Source organism: Xenopus tropicalis, chromosome 6 (genome assembly GCF_000004195.4).
Source record: "Xenopus tropicalis strain Nigerian chromosome 6, UCB_Xtro_10.0, whole genome shotgun sequence".
NCBI classification, from domain to species: Eukaryota; Metazoa; Chordata; class Amphibia; order Anura; family Pipidae; genus Xenopus; species Xenopus tropicalis.
The window spans coordinates 66375907-66395000 of NC_030682.2; the positions used below are offsets into that span (position 1 = coordinate 66375907).

General features: G+C 36.9%; 1 long non-coding RNA gene across 1 annotated transcript in view; it reads right to left on the reverse strand.

Moving 5' to 3' along the window:
- The window catches only part of LOC116411475, a 28721-nt gene extending 14618 nt beyond the window's left edge, over nucleotides 1-14103 (reverse strand). Inside the window, exon 1 of the long non-coding RNA XR_004223123.1 lies at nucleotides 14001-14103. This is a non-coding gene — a long non-coding RNA (uncharacterized LOC116411475). The remainder of the gene's footprint in view (nucleotides 1-14000) is intronic.
- Nucleotides 14104-19094: the final 4991 nt, after the last annotated feature.

Genomic DNA, 19094 nt, shown 5'->3' on the forward strand with positions numbered 1-19094 from the left:
CCACTTGTGTTTGGCCTCCCCATGATGTCACCACCAGGTTCAGGTTATAGATAAAATAAAAGAGGCAAGTGCAGGTCATTCAGGAGTGGTATAGATTTAGGCAAGTGCAGGTCATTCAGGAGTGGTATAGATTTGGCATAGAGTTATGTTTTTTTGACTCGTGCATCACTATAGACCAAAGAGGTCTGAAGGAGGTGAAAGGTAGGCTGTCATACACTGATTATCTTAATTGTGTGCATAGATATAAGAAAATTGGTAGTGGCCAATCCTTATGTACCCTTTAGGGGGTTATAGACAGCTTGTTGCCAAGGTCCTCTCAATGAGAAGGCTGTCAAGACATGCTTTGTCTCTTATTTCTATAGTGGATGCAGCCAATACCCTTAAATTTAAATGAGAAAGGTGCTGCTCATTTTTTACACTGGCGATGGTAGATAAAAATTGCTCAGTAACCTCCAATCCACATTTCTGAGAAATCCCTGCCTGACACTGGGATATGGCTACAGGTGGAATAGATCTGACTGCCTTTGTCAAATTCACAGCAGTTAGTGCCAGTTGTACAATAGGCATTAATGTGCTTGCCAGTATGTTCCCAAACATCAAAAACCCAAAATAGCACATTTGACATATTCAATATGACATACTTTTTGTATGGTTTTGTATGATAAGGTTTTTTATGTATCAAAACACATTAAAACTGCAGCTGATTGAAAATGCTGTAATTCTCAGCTTCAATCTGAACTCTTGGTTCATGATCATCATACATATTTAGACATTTCATACTGTTTTGTTTCTGTGCCCTTGTTAGATTTATTTGTTCTGTACATAATTTAATTGAAGTCAGTTGCTGAAGGCTTGGGCAGTAAGAGAGAAAATGATCATTTTATTACAAGGGAACTATGATTGGCAAGGAATTATGTTGCTGGTGATTATGTTTATGATGCTAAGTGGAGAGATCTTATGTCTTATTTTAAAAATGTAATCAATGCAAAAGCATTCTTATCCTGTTTAGGCATTTTGAGGTTGTCATAGGAACACAAACTTCCTTTTTTTTTTTTTTAGTCATGAAATTCAAAAACGTACTTTAAATACATTTGCCCTGAACCCCTTATGTAAATAAAAGTTTGCCCAGATGCAGAAACCCATAACTACCAATACAACTTTTTGTTTAAAGTGATTAGCCGGTAGCAAACTTTTGCCCTTGTTTTCACATAACCCCCTAACACCATACATATGTAAAAGTATAAAAAGTTAAAAGTGTGCAACAGTTTTACCATCTAAAGCAACCAGCAGGTAGCATTTACTGGTCACCTGTTTAAAAGCAAACATCTTATTTGTTGTATCTTATTTGTTCTGGGTTACTTTACCTGGGTAATTTCTGTGTCATTTGTTATAAATGGGAGGGGGGGGAGAAATAGTCATCTATCTTTAGCAGGACCTGTTACCATTTCCCCTCTTGAGTTTTTTTTTCTAATAATTCAGTTAATCCACTTTGATTACTAATTATGTTTCCTGTCTCAGCACAAGTTTATCTCTGAACCATTTTGAACTCTATAAGAACCAGTGATGAGATTAGCCCTGCACATATAGAGGTATATTTATTATATCACCGGTGATATTGCCCATAGCAACTAATTGGCAATTAAATTTGAAAGTCAACTACAAATTAAAAAACAAATGTTGGCTTACACACTATAATAAATATGCCCCTAAATGTGCAATACAGGATTTGAATAGGTGAAATTTTGCTTTGTCCCTTGAGTCTATGGTTATTTTTAAATATAAAAATATTTGTGGACTTGTGCAGCCATTGACATAATGCTTATTCTCTTCCCATTTCATTAGCAAATACCAAGCGGGATGTTACTTGTTTTGATTCAGTATAAACACCTCTGTGAAATGGAAACAGTCTCCATGGATTGTAACACTTTAGGTAATTAACGGGCACAGTCTATACCAACACCCATACACATTAAAGAATAATAAAAAAAACTGTTACCCATGGCTGAAACTTTGAGTATTACAGTTATAAATCTGGAGCAGCTAGGAAATTACCTATAAGGCTGTGCAAAAAAATACATAGTCACGCATACAGAACTTTCTCTGAACACCAGGCATGGCCACATAAAATCAGATTTGTTAAGAGGTGTACTGCTTTTAGGTGACTGCAGTTACTTTTGCCATTACCATATCTGAAATGGTGAGGAAATAATGGTTTAAATTACAGTGTTCTGGCACTATATAAAATGTATGTCTTTATAAATTCTATTCTTGATAATGAATGAAGGTATTGCAATGCAAATGAGAAATCGCCCATAAGGAAATATACAGGCTTTATAAATATACCATTTACATTAATTTTTGCCATTTAGGCCCCTAAATATATCACATCCATGGTAACTCCCAAGGTATCCATTTTTAAAGTCAGCCTATGTTGTCTATGTTGTAGGTTATTTCTTAAACTGACAATGGGCTTTATACACCTACTATTTTCTTATAAATTAATGTTTACTAAAATGTTAGTAAAAGCTTCTCCCCAGAGTTTACAGTATAAAGCTGGCACTACAAGGTCTGGTCAGCCCATGTATGGGGCCCTTGTAAAGTACTGCCTGATTACTATTGATTGGAAGGTTTAAAATATCCCATCAGCCAAAGACTGCATTGGCACATTGATGCAGTCTTCTCCAAAAAGGTCTCTATGGCCCCCATTATGATCAGATCATTGGCCCTGGGGTCAAAATATCGGATTATTTGTGTTTTGGCCCACAGTGTTGCCAAACAAACAAATCTTACCATGCATGGACACAGTCTGATGCCTGAGGTGCAGGAAGACTTAGTGACAAAGGAGTTGACATATTAATTAGATCCATGCCTGTACTGTTTTACTTTGACTAAAACTATATCTACTGTATATACATACTATGGGTTACTGTTCAAGTACAATTTTGTCCAAATTTTGTATTTAAAAATAACTAATATTGCAAATAGATAGCAGCTACATTCAACAAAGATAAAAGAACATTATATGCATTTAGAAATGTACATGTTATTGTATCACAACAGAAGCAGTGTCATATTAATCAACTTAGATGAGATCTCTGAGTAATCCTCTGCGCAACACCTTAAGGTCATGTGAGAAATCTAGATGAATTCTTCCAGAAGTCCACTTTTTCTGCAGAGAACAACTTAAACCTGCTAAAAACAAGTTTCTTAAATAAAAACTATAAGCCTCATTTACATCTGCAAGCACAGTGGGCAACTTTCACTTTTCCCCAGTCAGCTGTGTTTAAAAATACTTTCATAAAAGGTACTTGTGTCAAAATGCGTTCCTTACACTTTGCCGATTTAGAAAATATTTGCCCTATTTGCAAAAAAGAGCATGTGTAGTATCATCCCTTTTGCTGGATCAGACGTAACTGCAGCAGGCGCAGTGCACCTTGTGTCAAGAAAATCACCCGTTTGCATCCTCAATGACAAAAAATTGGCAATGCTGCTTAAAATTGCACTTTGCTCACTGTACCTGTGATGTAAATGAGCCCTTATAACTTAAAGTAACAAAAAATGCACTGGCACTCAGAGCTGCAATCGGGATAAACCCTTTAATTCATTGTCAAGCAAGCAATGCTTGACAAAGGGGTCACTCTACCCCGAAACGTTGCACTACCGCAATAAAGAATGAATTAAAGGGTTTATCCCGATTGCAGCTCTGAGTGCCAGTGCATTTTTTGTTACTTTGTACTTTGGGAGGGTGCTGATCCCTCCTGCAGTGAGCACCGGGCGGATAATTTGGAGAGCTAAGGGTGTGCAAGGAGTCTCTGGTTTGTTGCCCTTATAACTTAAATACACACTACTTCTATATCCAATGGCATCTTGTAAGATTTACACATAGCACTTAGTGGCACTGGATACTTTACCAGTGTTGGTCTTCCTAGTGTCTATGCCCAATACCACACAGATGGATGACCCCCGCAGCTTCTTTAATTTAGTGTTCACTTTGACACTTGAGAAAGGGTCCAGGTGACCTGGAACATCATGTAAGCCATATTATATTAAGATGAACAATGGGAAAAAAGCTGTTCAATCATATTTTGAAGTGTGGTGTAGGGCATGAACACCAGGAAGATCAACACTGCAAAAAAAACTTAGCAGTCCATCAAAACAAACACACAGCTAAGGGGGTTATCTGTCAAAAATCACAGTTTTTCTCAATTTGAGAAAAAATACATGTATTATATACATTTTCTGAAATGTAGGAATGAATAAAAGTGGGGGAATTTTACTGTGGTCAACTCTAATCTCTCATTTTCATAAACTTACCTCTAGGTGACTTGTACAAAAACACAAGGAGGTGAAAAAAGTGCTGCTTTAAGCCTTGAGAGTCAGTGATTTATTTGCAATTCTACCCTTGATTTCTCAGAGTAACCTTATGGGTTTTTATTGAAACCACAGGCAATTTTTAAAAATTACACTTTAGAAATATTACCAAAATGCAGCTTATAAAGTTAAATGTTACAAATTATTTCACATTGCTATTCATTTTAGCTTTGGCTGAATGTTTAATTAACATTATTGATAACTATAGACATTAGTCAGGGCATTGATTTTTTTTTATAATTTCATTTTCCCTTTTTGTTATTCTCATAGGATACATTGCTGCAGTTTAATATTGTCCTGATAATACTTAATGGCTTATGGATACAGGAAACCTTTAAGTACGTTGCTGTCCCTATCATACTGTATTTAAAGTACTCAAATGTAATTATTCTCATAAGATCAGACAAGTGCATGCTTTAACATTTATTTAAGTATGGTTCTATAAATGCTTAGCTTAATGGAGCTAGGATTTTTTTTTCCAGGCATCTGACTGAGAAAAACATCTTAACCTCTCTACCTTTAAAATAATCAATTTCAGTAAAACAATTTCAGCAAAAGGAAATAAACAAGCCTGGTTTGAATATTTCCCTTATTTAGATAATAACTTATAGTTACTTAAACATAATTTTAATTTCCCTTCCAACATAAAATTTACATATACAGTATCAACCCTGCTGGAAGATTTAAACTATGACAGTGCTGTCCAACTGGTGGCCCACATGTTTGGCTGCTTTGATGGCTTACCTTTGAGTAAGCTTTAAATAGGATCAGTACTGAGATTAACTGGCCCCCTCACCTCAGATTCAGGCTGTAACCCCCTGTATTGTTTAAACATGTAATCCCCTTTGTTGTTCACACCTCTTAATCCCTGTATTGTCCACCCCCTGCAGTGTTCACAACTCAGGCTCAGGCTGTAATCACTCCCATTGTTCACCTGTTCACACATCAGACATTAGGGTTGATTCACTACGGTGCGTTAAAACAAGCGCTATTTATAGCATGTGCTAAAAATTTTATGCAATAATACTTTAGCGAATTGCGCATTTTTCGCGTCAGTTTTAACGCAAAAAAGCATGCGCACTTATCACACTTTAGTGAATCAACCCTATTGTGTGTACTGCCTGGCCTATGCTGCCTGTGTGTATGGCACACAAACAGCATAGGGTAGGGAGAGTATGGCACACACAGACAGCATAGGGCAGGGAGGGTATGGCACACACAGGAAGCATAGGGCAGGGAGGGTATGGCACACACAGGCAGGTTAGGGCAGGCAGAGTATGGCACACACAGGCAGGGTAGGGCAGGCAGAGTATGGCACACACAGGCAGTACTCTGCCTGCCCTATGCTGCCTGTGTGTGCCATACTCTACCTGCCCTATGCTGCCTGTATGTGCCATACTCTGCTTGCCCTGTGCTGCATGTGTGCCATACTCTGCCTGCCCTATGCTGCCTGTGGGAGGTGAACCTGGCAGGGGTTTGTTCTGGGAGTTTGTTAGCAGTTGGAAATAGCCATTAAATAGTCCCTAAGGTGTGTAATTATGTACTGGGGTTGCTGTGCTATCCACAGGGGAGGTGGAGGCATATGGATTTAAGGGTATGTCTTAATATGACATAATATAATTCTTTCACATATGAATGATGGTTGATATCCCGCAGTGAAGACCAAGCATTTGGGTTTTTTCTGCACTACCACCATTGTGATAAAATGGGTGTGGTTTAAAAAAGGGGAGTGGCCAAAACTGTCTTCCATTTGAAGCCCTCCACCATGTATGCTAGAGAAATTCCGGCCCTCGGCACCGCAGAAGTTGGACAGCACTGAACTATGAGGTTAGACTGTCGAGATTGGGGTTGTTGTCTCTGGAAAAAAGGCGCTTGCGAGGGGACATGATTACTCTGTACAAGCACATTAGAGGGGATTATAGGCAGGGGGTGTTTTTTTTTCAGTGAGGTTGTAATGGCAGATTTTGTTGATGTCTTTAATGGGTCCTTGGATGGTATCCAAGGCTATTGTGATACTAATATCTACAACAGTTTTGTGAGTGTATAGATTGGTAAGTATAGGTTTGTGTGTGCTTGGTTTACTTGGAAGGGTTGAACTTGATGGACTTGCAAATTTGAATCCTTAACAAAAAAACCCAAACACATTTTGTATAGGAATCTGCAACAATCCGAGTATAAAGCACTAGCTATTAGCAAACATTATACAAGTTGGCATTTTTGGCCCCTGAGCTGCCCCTCTGATGCTTCCCAATTTTCACCCATTTGAATTGCTTGCTTAAATATGGTGTTTTTTTTTTTAAAATTTATATTTTTTTTTATACTACTGATGTAATATATATATTTTATATATATATATATATATATATATATATATATATATATAAAGATCAATGAGTAAAGAGAGATCAAGATTAGTCACGATTTTAAACTCATCTTCATTCATGTCCCAAAGTGTGTATAGAATTGAGATATTTTTACTTTGTTTTTTTCCATTGTGACTAGAAATCTATCTGAAATTTAATTACAGGAAATTCTTTGTTGTATGACAATGCTTCATAGGAGTCGTATCCCAGAATGGATATTTAAAATTAAATAGAAATATGTAATCAGTTTTACCTTTCCTACATAATTTTGAAATGTTGTGTGGCAAATATAAGTTAAACTCTTATGGTAAGGAGTAGCAGTGGCAAAACATAAGTTAAATGTATGTTCTTATATTTGTTTCTATCCAGTTTATATGTTTTTCATCTAAAAGTAAGCGCAATTTTTACAAAGGTGGCAATTATTTTGTTATTTGGTTCACTACATATTTATCTGTATAATGTGGACAAATCCTAACCTGAAAAACAGTAACAATCTTGGAAAGGGTCTGTTGTTGGGATCTAAGCAGCCAGTGGGTGAACTTCTGCCTACAGGGTATTTATACATTGAAAATGTTGAATCAATACTTAGCTGAGCTCTCTTCAACATACTTGCACTGTTCATCTGAAACCCCTAATCAACCTCTACCTTGGTTATGCCTAGGGTTGAGCTTTATCCTATTTGGCAGCAGTTCCCAAATTGTGGGTCTTGCCCCTTTGGGGGTCCTGGAGCAGCATGGGGAACCATTTCATTTAGAGTTAAAGAGGACAGAATACCAGTCAAGTTACAAAATCCCATTAAGCAAGGGCCAGGGATATCCTGTCCTGTTTGACATCTTTAGTTCCTGTCATAAAAAAAAATCCCAGTAATATAATGTGTGTATATATGGACACAATGATTTTCTTAGTACAAGCTGATTTTGGACCAGGAACTAGCTAGCACACAGAAATCAAATCACTGTTCTGTGAAGGATGAGAATGGGGGCTCAATCAGTTTTTATAAAATCAAGAGTATAATGCTCTGGTTATGGCTTATACCAGAAATGTGCCATAAACAGCTGCCACAAGAAAGGGCACATTGTATTGTAATAGAAATGTAGAAATAGATTAAAAATACAGTAGAACCCCCATTTTATGTTTTTCAAGGGACCATGGAAAAAAGATGTAAAATCAGGGAAAATGTAAAATCAGGGAAATGTGTTAAAGACACATAAATGTAAGCTATTTAAAGGAAATAAGTACAGGAACCATTTTTTATTTGCAACATAGTTACTTTACTGATTTATTTCAAGTTTAAACATACAGTACATTGTATAGTAGTACAGTATTGCAAAGTACTTCACCACTGACACCCTATTGCCACAGGACACAAACACAGAGGACCCCTTCCCCCCACCCCAAGAGCGTTCACCACTGACACCCCATTGCCACAGGACACTGACACAGAGGAATCCTTCCCCCTCCAAGAGCGTTCACCACTGACACAAGCTTTGCCTTCTTGCTTTTAAAACAAAAATCTGTTGCATTTTTAAGAGAATCGGTAAATCCATACCTTTCTTGTAAGCTCTAATAAATTCCCCCTGTGCTTGTGTGTAACTCTCACGAGATTTTGTAAGCTCCCATAGGTGTGCATGCGCAGTAAGCATTACCAGCCGCAAGTGTATGACGCTGACCTTCCCAAGATGGTGGCGGCGATCGCTAGCGATGGGGAAACTTTAGTTTAGAAAGTAAGTGCCCTTTTTAACCATTAAAGGAGCGATTTGCTAGGAAGAGGAACGTGAAAAAAAATGCAAAATGCGGGAAATATAAACGTAAATCCCGGGAAGAGAGCCCATAAGAATTAATACAAATTGGTGGGACCACAATAAAATGGCGGAAATGGCGGGAAAACGTATAATCCGGGGACGTAAATTCGGGGTTATACTGTATTTTTATTTATGTTATAACAAAAACCTCCAGTTTTATACACTAAAACCCCAGATTTCATTCAGAAATTATTTAAGTTCAGCATTACTAATTGCTTTGAAAACCAAGCAGCCAGCCAAGTAAAGCTGGCTAGCTTAAATGGTGTAATTAATTTGTATGAAAATATTATTGCCATTTTTAGCAAACAGATGATCTGACGTGAATTAAATATGTTCAGCCATTCATTCGCATCAAACAACATAAGAGAAGCAGAAAGCGTTCTTAGGCTTCCTCTTTAATTATCATGACATGGCCAATATTATGCTGTCTTAACTTAGATGGGATTTGAAATGGATTCTGCCTGTATGCAGTGCATAAATGCGCTGTGCCCAATCTAATCAGTCATAGTGGATTTTAAATTTATTAGTAGATTCTCCTGTTAAGAGATTTTCAGCAAGCTTTCCAGCTGGCAGGGTCAGTTTTAATCCCTATCACATAAATGAGTTCAGATTGTATTTTACCAGGGCTAGGTCACACCAGATGCTGCTGAAGTATGTATGTAGTCTGGGGGAAAACTCTGATCTGCTTCCTTCTGCCTGGACATCTTTGTTCAATGACTGGCACAGCAGAACTCCCTTAAAATACAGAGAGGGCAGACTTCAGCAAAAAAGTGCATACATTCACATTTCTGCACCAAAGCCTGCCCTTCCTCTTCACTAATAAAAAAATGCTGTGTGTGATTTTAAAAAATGTGTGTATCTGTGATATACAGGGGTCCTGTACAACCAATTTTTGGGGTATTTATTAACATTGGAGACAAACATGACCAGTGATGTTGCCCATAATAACCAATCAGGTCTTTGCTTATGTTTTCTAACAAATTGCGTATTAATTGCTATAGGCAACATCACCAGTGTCTCTAAATACAGCGCATGAATTGTAAGGTGCCGAAATGTGATATTGCAATTAATCTCTCTAGTAAAATACAGCTACTTAAATTTGAAAAAAATGAGTATTGTGCAAGTAATCAATATACACATATGGAATAGATATAACACTGCTATGTTATGTATTTACATAGTACAAGGAATAAAAAAAGCACACTTTGGGCCTGATTCATCAAAGTACAAGTTTGAATCCCAAAATGGGTAAAATTTGGATTAGATACGATAATTTCTGATGATTGCAAATATCACGAAAAAATTGTACTAGTCACGATAATAACATATTGGTGATCCAAAAGTCACAAAATTTTTGTATCTGAATGATCGTAAATGGTGGAAAAACCTTTCTGACTTTGATCCTTCTGTGCATGATTTTGGAAGCCTTCATTAGGACTCAATGGCACTCTGCAGCTCCAACCTGGCCAAAGGAAATTCACGATAACGAAGCTTGAATGAATCTGAAACTTTCGTACTCGGCATGACAAATACGATTTTGTCGCACAAATTGTCGAGTTTTTTGTCGCGAACTACAAAAAAGTTGCCAAAAATATGCACAGTACGAAAACTTTAAAAAAATATACTTTTTTTTTGTATTCGGAAGTGATTGTACTGTACTTTGATAAATGAGCCCCTTTATGTGGTTACTTTCCTGATAGGGCTAATTATTCTAATTTTTATCTGATCTAGTTTAAAGAAGCACTAAAGATCGAGAATGCGAGTTATGAGTTAATACAAGATATGATTCCTGGAAGAAATAAGAGTGGGTAGGAAATGGCTGTTACAAGCATTTTTGCTACCTATGATCTGTGGCTCTAGTCTCCAGGACAGCCATTACAGAGTTTATTAATCCTTAATGATATCCTTACACCATTAAAAAAAATTGAAAATGAGCTAATACTGCAAGTATTTTACCTCCTCATTGTTCTTGGCTGAAGCAAGCCAATTTAATGCTAATCAGTGATTTCCTTATCATTTATTAATTATGTTTTCTCAAACAGCTAGGATTAGTTATGAATGATTAGCTGCAATTTGTATTGTTCATGGCAACAATTACTGAGCTGCTAGGAAAATTTCAAACTGACCTCTTATCTTGATGATTGCCAGTTTGAAGTTCATATAGCAGTTTAAATAGAAAATGGAAAAACCTTCAGCATATGCTTTCAAGGATACAGTGATACAAAGATGGAAAGAGAAACACTTATATTGAACTTAGTGATGGGGTTATTGGAAAATATAATAGTCTTACTTCAGACATAGTGTGATTCAAAAATGTATTTAGAATTAGCCTTTTTTTCACTCTTCCATTTCCCAAGAGTTTCTTATGTAGGCTATTATGTTTTTTTCTGATTTTATTATATGCCTAACATAGACATATGTCTAGGATAACATAGATAGAGTCTCCAGAGGATCAAATACACAACTTTGAATCTTGCCTTAAGTTTCAACATGATTGGAACCAAATATAGAAATAAAACTACATAAATCGCATTCATGGTCGTGGCCATTTGTTCATTTGTAATGGGATAGTAATGCTCAAACAAATAATTGAAGAAAAATTACCTAATGTAATATACAATTCCCTATTAAACTAAAATGATAATTCTGTTGTTGTCACCTATCTTTTTTCTGTTCTTAGGCAAATTCTTTTTCAACAGTTATTTTGCCAATTAGTATATGCTAATAATGAGATTTTAACTTAAAATATCACTGGTGTAAATTATTTTAAATCATTTACACTCATACTAAATGCCTTATGATGGTATGGTAATTTTTCTATATATTACTAGCATAATAACAACCCGGGCATATGTTTCAGATTTTGGTTGAAAACATGTTGTAAATATGCTTAATACAAATACATATTTTGAAGCCAGACATCTTGAAATTCTTGAGTTACTTAATAATCAATTACACTATACTTCATGGTGGTGTATTAATGTGAGTTAAAGGACAAGGAAAGTCAAAATCTATTAAGCACACTATTAAATAGTACTGCTATTGCTGTGTAAAAACGCTATATTTCTTGCTTGCCTAATGAAAGATTTACAGAGATACACTTACTACATACTTGTTTCAGTGAACGGCGTCGCCATCTTTAAAAAGGGATGCCCATACCCTTTCCCTCTCTACTGTGCATGCGTCCCCAACATCCTGCGACCAACTGCTCTCCGCACCTGCCGGCACCCACCCCCCAGTGTGCAGAGCCACCAGCACCCCCCCTGTCAGAACCATTTGCGCTGCCCGCTCCCCCACCAGCACTCGCCTGTCCTGCTGCAGAGCCGCCACTAGCCGCCCCCCCCCCCCCCCCGCTTCCTGGTAAAAATACAAATGTGCTGCCATATTTCAGGCTGACAAGATTAAATTTAGAGAACAGTTTGCGCTGCCCGCTCCCCCCACCAGCACTCGCCTGTCTTGCTGTTTCCACTTTAAATGGCCCGGCTCGCCGCTGTACGCGCTATTATGTTTGCGGACAACCGGACGGAAGGGGAGCGCACCTGCTTGTGCTGCTGCAGAGGGACATGTGCGCATGCGCCAACAGTCCTGGTCACCAATTCAGTACAGGAGTGATGCATTATGGGAATCCTCTTTACCCAGCTCAGCGTTTTTTTTTCCCTGTTTGGCTTCTGATCATCTGAGCGGTCGCAATTTGGGGAGACTTAAGGGCACTACTGAGACAACTAAAGGTAAGCCTGCAGCTTGAGATTAACTCTTTGGTAGCCTTTCCTTCTCCTTTAAGAACAATACACTGTGACAAACTCTAGTACTAGTGTTAATTGTATGTGATTATCTATCATTCCTGGAATTTTACAATCTCCTTATTGCATTTGCTATTTAAGAAAGGTATTTAAAGGATACTGAATAGACACTGTACAGTGCTGCAGACTGAAGTGGGAAGGAATTCTGATGATGAAAAATAAGCCTTAAGATTTGAAATAGCACTCAGTGAGCAATCTTAAACTAAATGAAAGAAAAGTGGGCAAAATGGAACTGGAGATTTGATTGGAAAAGAAATGATTGTATCGCTGACACATCGTCACAGATCACTGAAGCACCAGATCTGAAATAAAGCATGTGGCCTTTTATACTACCAAGGCAGGTTTGCAATGTGTAACTTTTTAATGAGTCAGAAGATAAAAGATCATAGATTTATTAATGTAATCACAGCACTTTTGTTTCTGATACATGCCGAAGCTTGAATGAATCTGAAACTTTCGTACTTGGCACGACAAATACGATTTTTTTGCACAAATCATTGCAAATTAACTAAAAAGTCGCAAAAAACATGCACAGCACATGCACATAAAAATATGATTTTTTTTGTATACGGAAGCGATCGTACTTTGATAAATGGGTCCCTATATGTTGATAAAAATCAAAACAAATGTTGTGAAAGTGAAATATAGCTGTAATGAAAGCAGGATTTGGCCTAATATGAATCTTGCATAAATACTAGCCAAATTGTACCAAATCCAGCATTTTTTTCACATTGTGTTTTATACAAACTTGTATTGACCAGTTAAGAAGTACTGTATATACAGTATAAATTATATAGTTATTTCAGTGTTTTCCTATTACCCAACTTGATATGCACCTGGTTAACATAGCTTCATAGTTAGCATAGTCCCAAAATGAAAAAGTTATTAAAGATAGTCTACAATAAATGTTCATGCAAGAAAGGTACCATTTAACAGATGTCCATCCATCTGTTTCTAATTAAGCACATTAGTTACAGAAATGCGATGATTAGGTCGGTTAAAGCGAAAATGTTTACCAAAGTGTGATTTTCTTCTTGCGCAAAATTTACACATTAATTAGGGGCACATTACAAGGGGCCACTGCTTCTAAATAAAAAAAAAAAGAACCCAACACATTTCTAAAAGTATTTCCTTATATCTAAACATTTTGATGAAATATCTGGCAAAGTAATTAAAGGGTAACAATCATGAGAAGTGTTTTTAATATCGAAAATATAAAAAGTCTAGACAAACATTTTGACAATTTAAAGCTTTTAAAAATGTTGCACCATTACAAAGTTATGGCTAATTATTGCAGCAGCCTCCCATCCCCCACACTCCAGAATCTCTGGCTCCCTGGTCTGTGTAAGCAGAATGAAAGCTGATTTGCTGTGGCATGTCATAAGACCACGCCCCTCAATAGTAAACATGTACAAAGTAAAGGAATGGAGCTGGGCTGGGTGCTGATGAAGCTGTGTTTGTACATATAACACTAAAGCAGCTTATTATTGTTTATATCCATAGCACTTTAGGCTCTTTTGCATTTGAGTTGTGTACTGCTCACCAGTGGGCTTAGATCAGCTGCCACTCACCAACCTGCAATTTACACATGCAAATACAAATCTTAATTCAATAGCCAGATACAAGTATAACAAAAGAGTGTATAAAAGAGACTTCCTCCATACCAGTGACATATCAATTGCAGTAATATTACAGACTTCTGCACATGCAACTGCAGACACGTAGACTCCTGTATGCCGGATTCACAGACACCTCTCAGTGTGTATCTCTCAGTCAGAGGTATCCTGTAGACTGACCAGCCAAGCTTTCAGGCTTCCTGATTGGCCAGCTGAGTCTAATCAGGCCCACCTGGTCAGTGTGTAGCATTTATTCTAATACAGGGGTTTGTGCCCAGCCCATGTGCCTTGGGGAGAGGCCAAATTGTGACAGACATTTAATAGGCAAAACATGGGAAAACTTTGCACAAACACTATAATTCAGTGGCTTGACTATATATTTTCTGTTATCGATTAACTTGTGTACATATAAACTGACTACATTATAAGTAATACAAAAGTCAAATTCTATCTTTATGGGAATGTGCAAGTGGATGCCCTAAAGTTATTGTTTAACTACAAGTCTACAAGTCTTTTCCACGTTTTAGCAGAAAGGTAAGATGTGCAGGTGGGGGTTGAACTTTAAGTCAGTGTGAGAACTGAGGCAAATTAAGCAGATTCCCATTCACGATAGTCCCCTTTTAATTATTACACTATTATTTGTCTTTTGACTAATTGACATGTTTAAACAGTTTATATGTATGAAGAGGCACTTAAACAGCGCAAAACCCTTTCTGACTTTGACACTTCAATGCACTCTGAAGCTTGAATGAATTTCCGAAACTTTCGTACTCATTGCAACAAATCCGATTTTGTTGCACAAATTGTCGTGCAAAGTACGAAAAAGTTGCGCAAATTAACGGAAATATCGTAGAAAATATGCATAGTCCTAAAAATTAGAGAAAAAAAAACACATTTTTTGTATTCCGACTCAATCGTACATTGATAAATGGGCCCCTATATGTGACTTTTCACAAGACACAGGGAAATACCATCATTTGTGTACTATATAGTATTAGTAGTAGTGCAATGAGCAAAGTGCAATTTAAAGCATTTTTGAAGCAGTTTTTTTCCACAATTCAACATTTTTTTTCTAAAAATTCAGGGTCATTGCAGGCAATGGCACAGTGGCTGGCACAACTGTGGCAAAATGAACTAATTGCATGTTCATTGTGTTGCAAATCACATGCTGTTAAACCGAATATTTTTGCATTCTGTCTGGCATCATTGTTCAGCATGTGAGTGAGGTATGTGCCCTATTATTTTGGCACACCTGCGCTGAGCCAATTGACGCAGGGTGCTGTTGGAGCTACCGTCTGGTCAAAAGGTGGCAGTAGCTCCTGGTTCCCCTGCATTAATAGGTGCCATAGCACCCGATTCGAAATGGAAGGAATGAGTGGCATGGAGCGCAACTACACCAGAGTGCGAATAGCACATTTTGATGTAAAGTACCTTTAATGGCATAGCATTTTGCAATTGTTGCTTAAATCTTATGTATATATGTATATTGGTCTGTGTTCAGTCCCAGAGAAATATTACTGAGATCACATAGTCAGAGCTAGGAAGCTAAATCCATTTTTAATGGTAGTTGGATCATGTGGGGCATTACAGGAACCAAACTCCAGGCCTTTTCATCTCAGACATATGAAATCAATAATATATGCAAATTTGTAGGAAGAAAACACTTTTATTGAACTTTTTGTAAAGTTATATATGGCCTAAAGTAATAGTTAGATTTGATATATGCATTTGATATATTAGATTTGATATATGCATGCCAGTTATTAGAATTTGTGGAGGAAATCCATTTTCATACAGCTACTGCAAGAGCAAATCCATGTTTAATTGCATGACTCAAAGCAATAAACCTAATTGCTAGGAGAACTGATTCATTAATGCCACACGAAGCATATGGTGCATATTTTCGGCATATTTTGCAGAGAATATGCGCCATGTGCTTAATACTCCCCCTACCTGTGCCTATCTGCATAAAAATGCAAGAAAATGCAAAGTCTCTCATTTTTAGGCAGATATTTGGCTACATATGCCTGCACCTGAGCATATTCAATTCATTCGGGTGCAGTCACAGGTAGAAGTGTATTTTCGGCTAGCGTTTTTTGCGGCTTTCCAAAAATATGAGCCATATGCTACATGTAGCATTAGCCTTAGGACTGAAAGATGTCCAGCTAGATATGGTTCCCATGGTGTCCGTAATCATATTAAACTCACCATACACACAACAACATCCTTAAGGTAAAGTGTGGGACCTGTTATATAGACTGCTTGGGACCTTTCCAAGTTGGGATCAAGTTAAAGGTACTGTTGTATTATTGCAGAGAAAAAGAGAATTATTTTTTAAAAATTTGAGTTAATTAAAATGAAGTCTATAGGAGATGGCCTTTCTGTAATTCTGAGTCTTCTGAATAACAGGTTTCTTCATCCCATACCTGTACATACTTTTATTATAAGGTTATTACCTGAAAAATAAATGCTGAATACAGTAGGTCAAACAGATATTTTACTAAATGCTGTTAAGAGGTCTACAATGTAAAAAAAAAACAATAAGTTTGTCCTGAACTAAATATTTAATGAAGCAAAACCTGATCTCATCCAATAAGCACCTGCAAATCTACTGATGGCTCCAAAGTAACAGAATACATGTATGACATTTCAGCTCCATGTTTTAAGCTGATGAAAAAATTATATTAAAATGCAGGTTTGTTTAAGGTGAGTCTCTGTAAGAGTGTTTTGCATTTGTGAAACCACCACTGTTGTACATTTAATACTCCCTCTGAGTGCTCTGCTCTGACCTTGCATTTTGTTATTATTATATCCCTTTGTAGACAAATTGATTAGAATGTACACAAACCCACTAAAACCAGTGACAGGCAAAATGATATTTTCTAACTGCTCTCTTACTAACATTAATCTCTGTCCATGACAATAATTATTTTACAGCTAAAAAATAATATTGCAATGGTTTCAGCATTTTTAAAAGGAAAATTGTCATTTAAAATTTTAGAAGTCTTGCACATTTCTGTATAACTCCTGCATGTATTATTCACTAAGCTCAGTAAGTAAAAGTGATAATTGTGATATTGATTAGAGACAATCCCCCATGTGTAGGCACAAAACTTGCCCAGGTGCAGTATCCCATAGCAACCCCCCAAAAATGTTTTGTCTTTTAAACATATGATCAATAAAGTCTAACTAATGATTAGTTGCTGTAGGTGATAATAATTGTAGCAAATTTTGTACAGGTATTGGACCAGTTATCCAGAATGCTTGGGACCAAGGGTATTCCGGATAAGGGTTCTTTCCATAATTTGGATCTCCATACTTTAAGGGGCACATTTACTAACCCACGAACGGGCCGAATGCGTCCGATTGCGTTTTTTTCGTAATGATCGGTAATTTTGCGAAAGTTGCGCAAAGTCGCGATTTTTTCGTAGCGTTAAAACTTGCGCGAAACATCGCGCCTTTTAAGTTTTAACGCTACGAAAAAGGCGCAACTTTGCGCGCAAGTGTTAACGCTACGAAAAAATCGCGACTTTGCGCAACTTTCGTAATGGCTACGAAAAACTCGCGTTTTTACGCAAAAATCGTAAAGACGCCGAAAAACTCGCGTTTTTACGCAAAAATCGTAAAGACGCCGAAAAAATCGCAAAAAATACGAAAAAGTCGCAAAATGTTCGTTTCCAATCGGAATTTTTCCAATTCGGATTTGAAATCGTGTCTTAGTAAATCAGCCCCTAAGTCTGCTAAAAAATCAATAAAACATTAATTAACCCCAATAGTATTGTTTTGCATCCAATAAGGATTATTTATATCTTAGTTGGGATCAATAACAAGGTACTGTTTTATTATTACAGAGAAAAAGGAAATCCGTTTTAAAATTCTGGATTATTTGATTAAAATGGAGTCTATGGGAGATGGGCTTTCCGTAATTCGGAGCTTTCTGGATAACGGGTTTCGGATAAGGGGTCCGATACCTGTACCTTATGTTATGTAACCCCTTCTGTCGTCAAACCAGTGTCAGCAGCAATCAATATGAGACTCCTACACATATTAATAGGACAAGATTGTAAACGCCATTTAGCGGTGGGTGAGAGCTGTGGCTGATGAGTCACATATAATCCAATCATTAGTCCAAGAGCTGAGTGAAAAGATAAGCCTAGTTGGACTAACCATTTAAATAAGCTCATTTGAGTCTAAGGCTAATGCCACACGTATGGCGCATATTTTCAGCAAGCCAAAAAAAAAAAAAAAAACACTTGCCGAAAAGGTTGTTCACCTTTAAATGGGACCCCCATTTTAAAACCGGAAAGAGTCAGAAGAGGAAGGCAAGTAATTTAAAGACCAATTGGCAATTCTATAGAACACAATATTGCAGTGTGAATGTTCAGTTTAGAGGCCTATTGGGTTCACTGACTGTCAGTAGATTCTGATTTGAGTACTTTATCTTTCCCCCTGCTTTATTTCTATATACTTACAGTTTCCTCAATATTTAATTGTATGGTTTATAGATCCATCTGGCATTGGTTCAGCTTTACTAAAAGCACGTGGTAACAAGATTCATTTCCTTGTCATGTCCATGACTTTAAACTAAGACCTTGTCTGCAACAGAATCCAATGGTTATTCAATGCAGGTCCAAAATGAATGTAACAATTTCCATTACAAATGTTAAATGCTCAACAATTAATGAATCTAACACATTTAAATGACACTCATACTTAAAATTATAAGATGAGTTGGTGTTTGTTTTTTTGTTATTTTGCCATTATTGCTCCAATGCATCAATGCATCATCTGTGGCAAATAACAGCTTCATAAAGTCCTTTCAATAGAGAGATAAACTATGGGTTGAGTATCAGAGCATTATTATATGATTAATAGTCATTCAAGTGTGCCTTTGGACATCCGGATATTGCAGAAAACCAAAGAAAACGCCACTGTATGTAGTTTTTTCTGCTTAGTTGAAGAATCATATCACTTTAAAAATCCAGCTGCATGCTACAGTAGATTACATTTTACATTTTTTTCCCAATGTAACAAAAAAAGCATACCAATGACCAATATAAAAATAAAATGTTATTTTATAATAAAGTCAAAAACCATAAACAATGCAGTCACATTTATAATGTAATAAAAATGTATTCCACC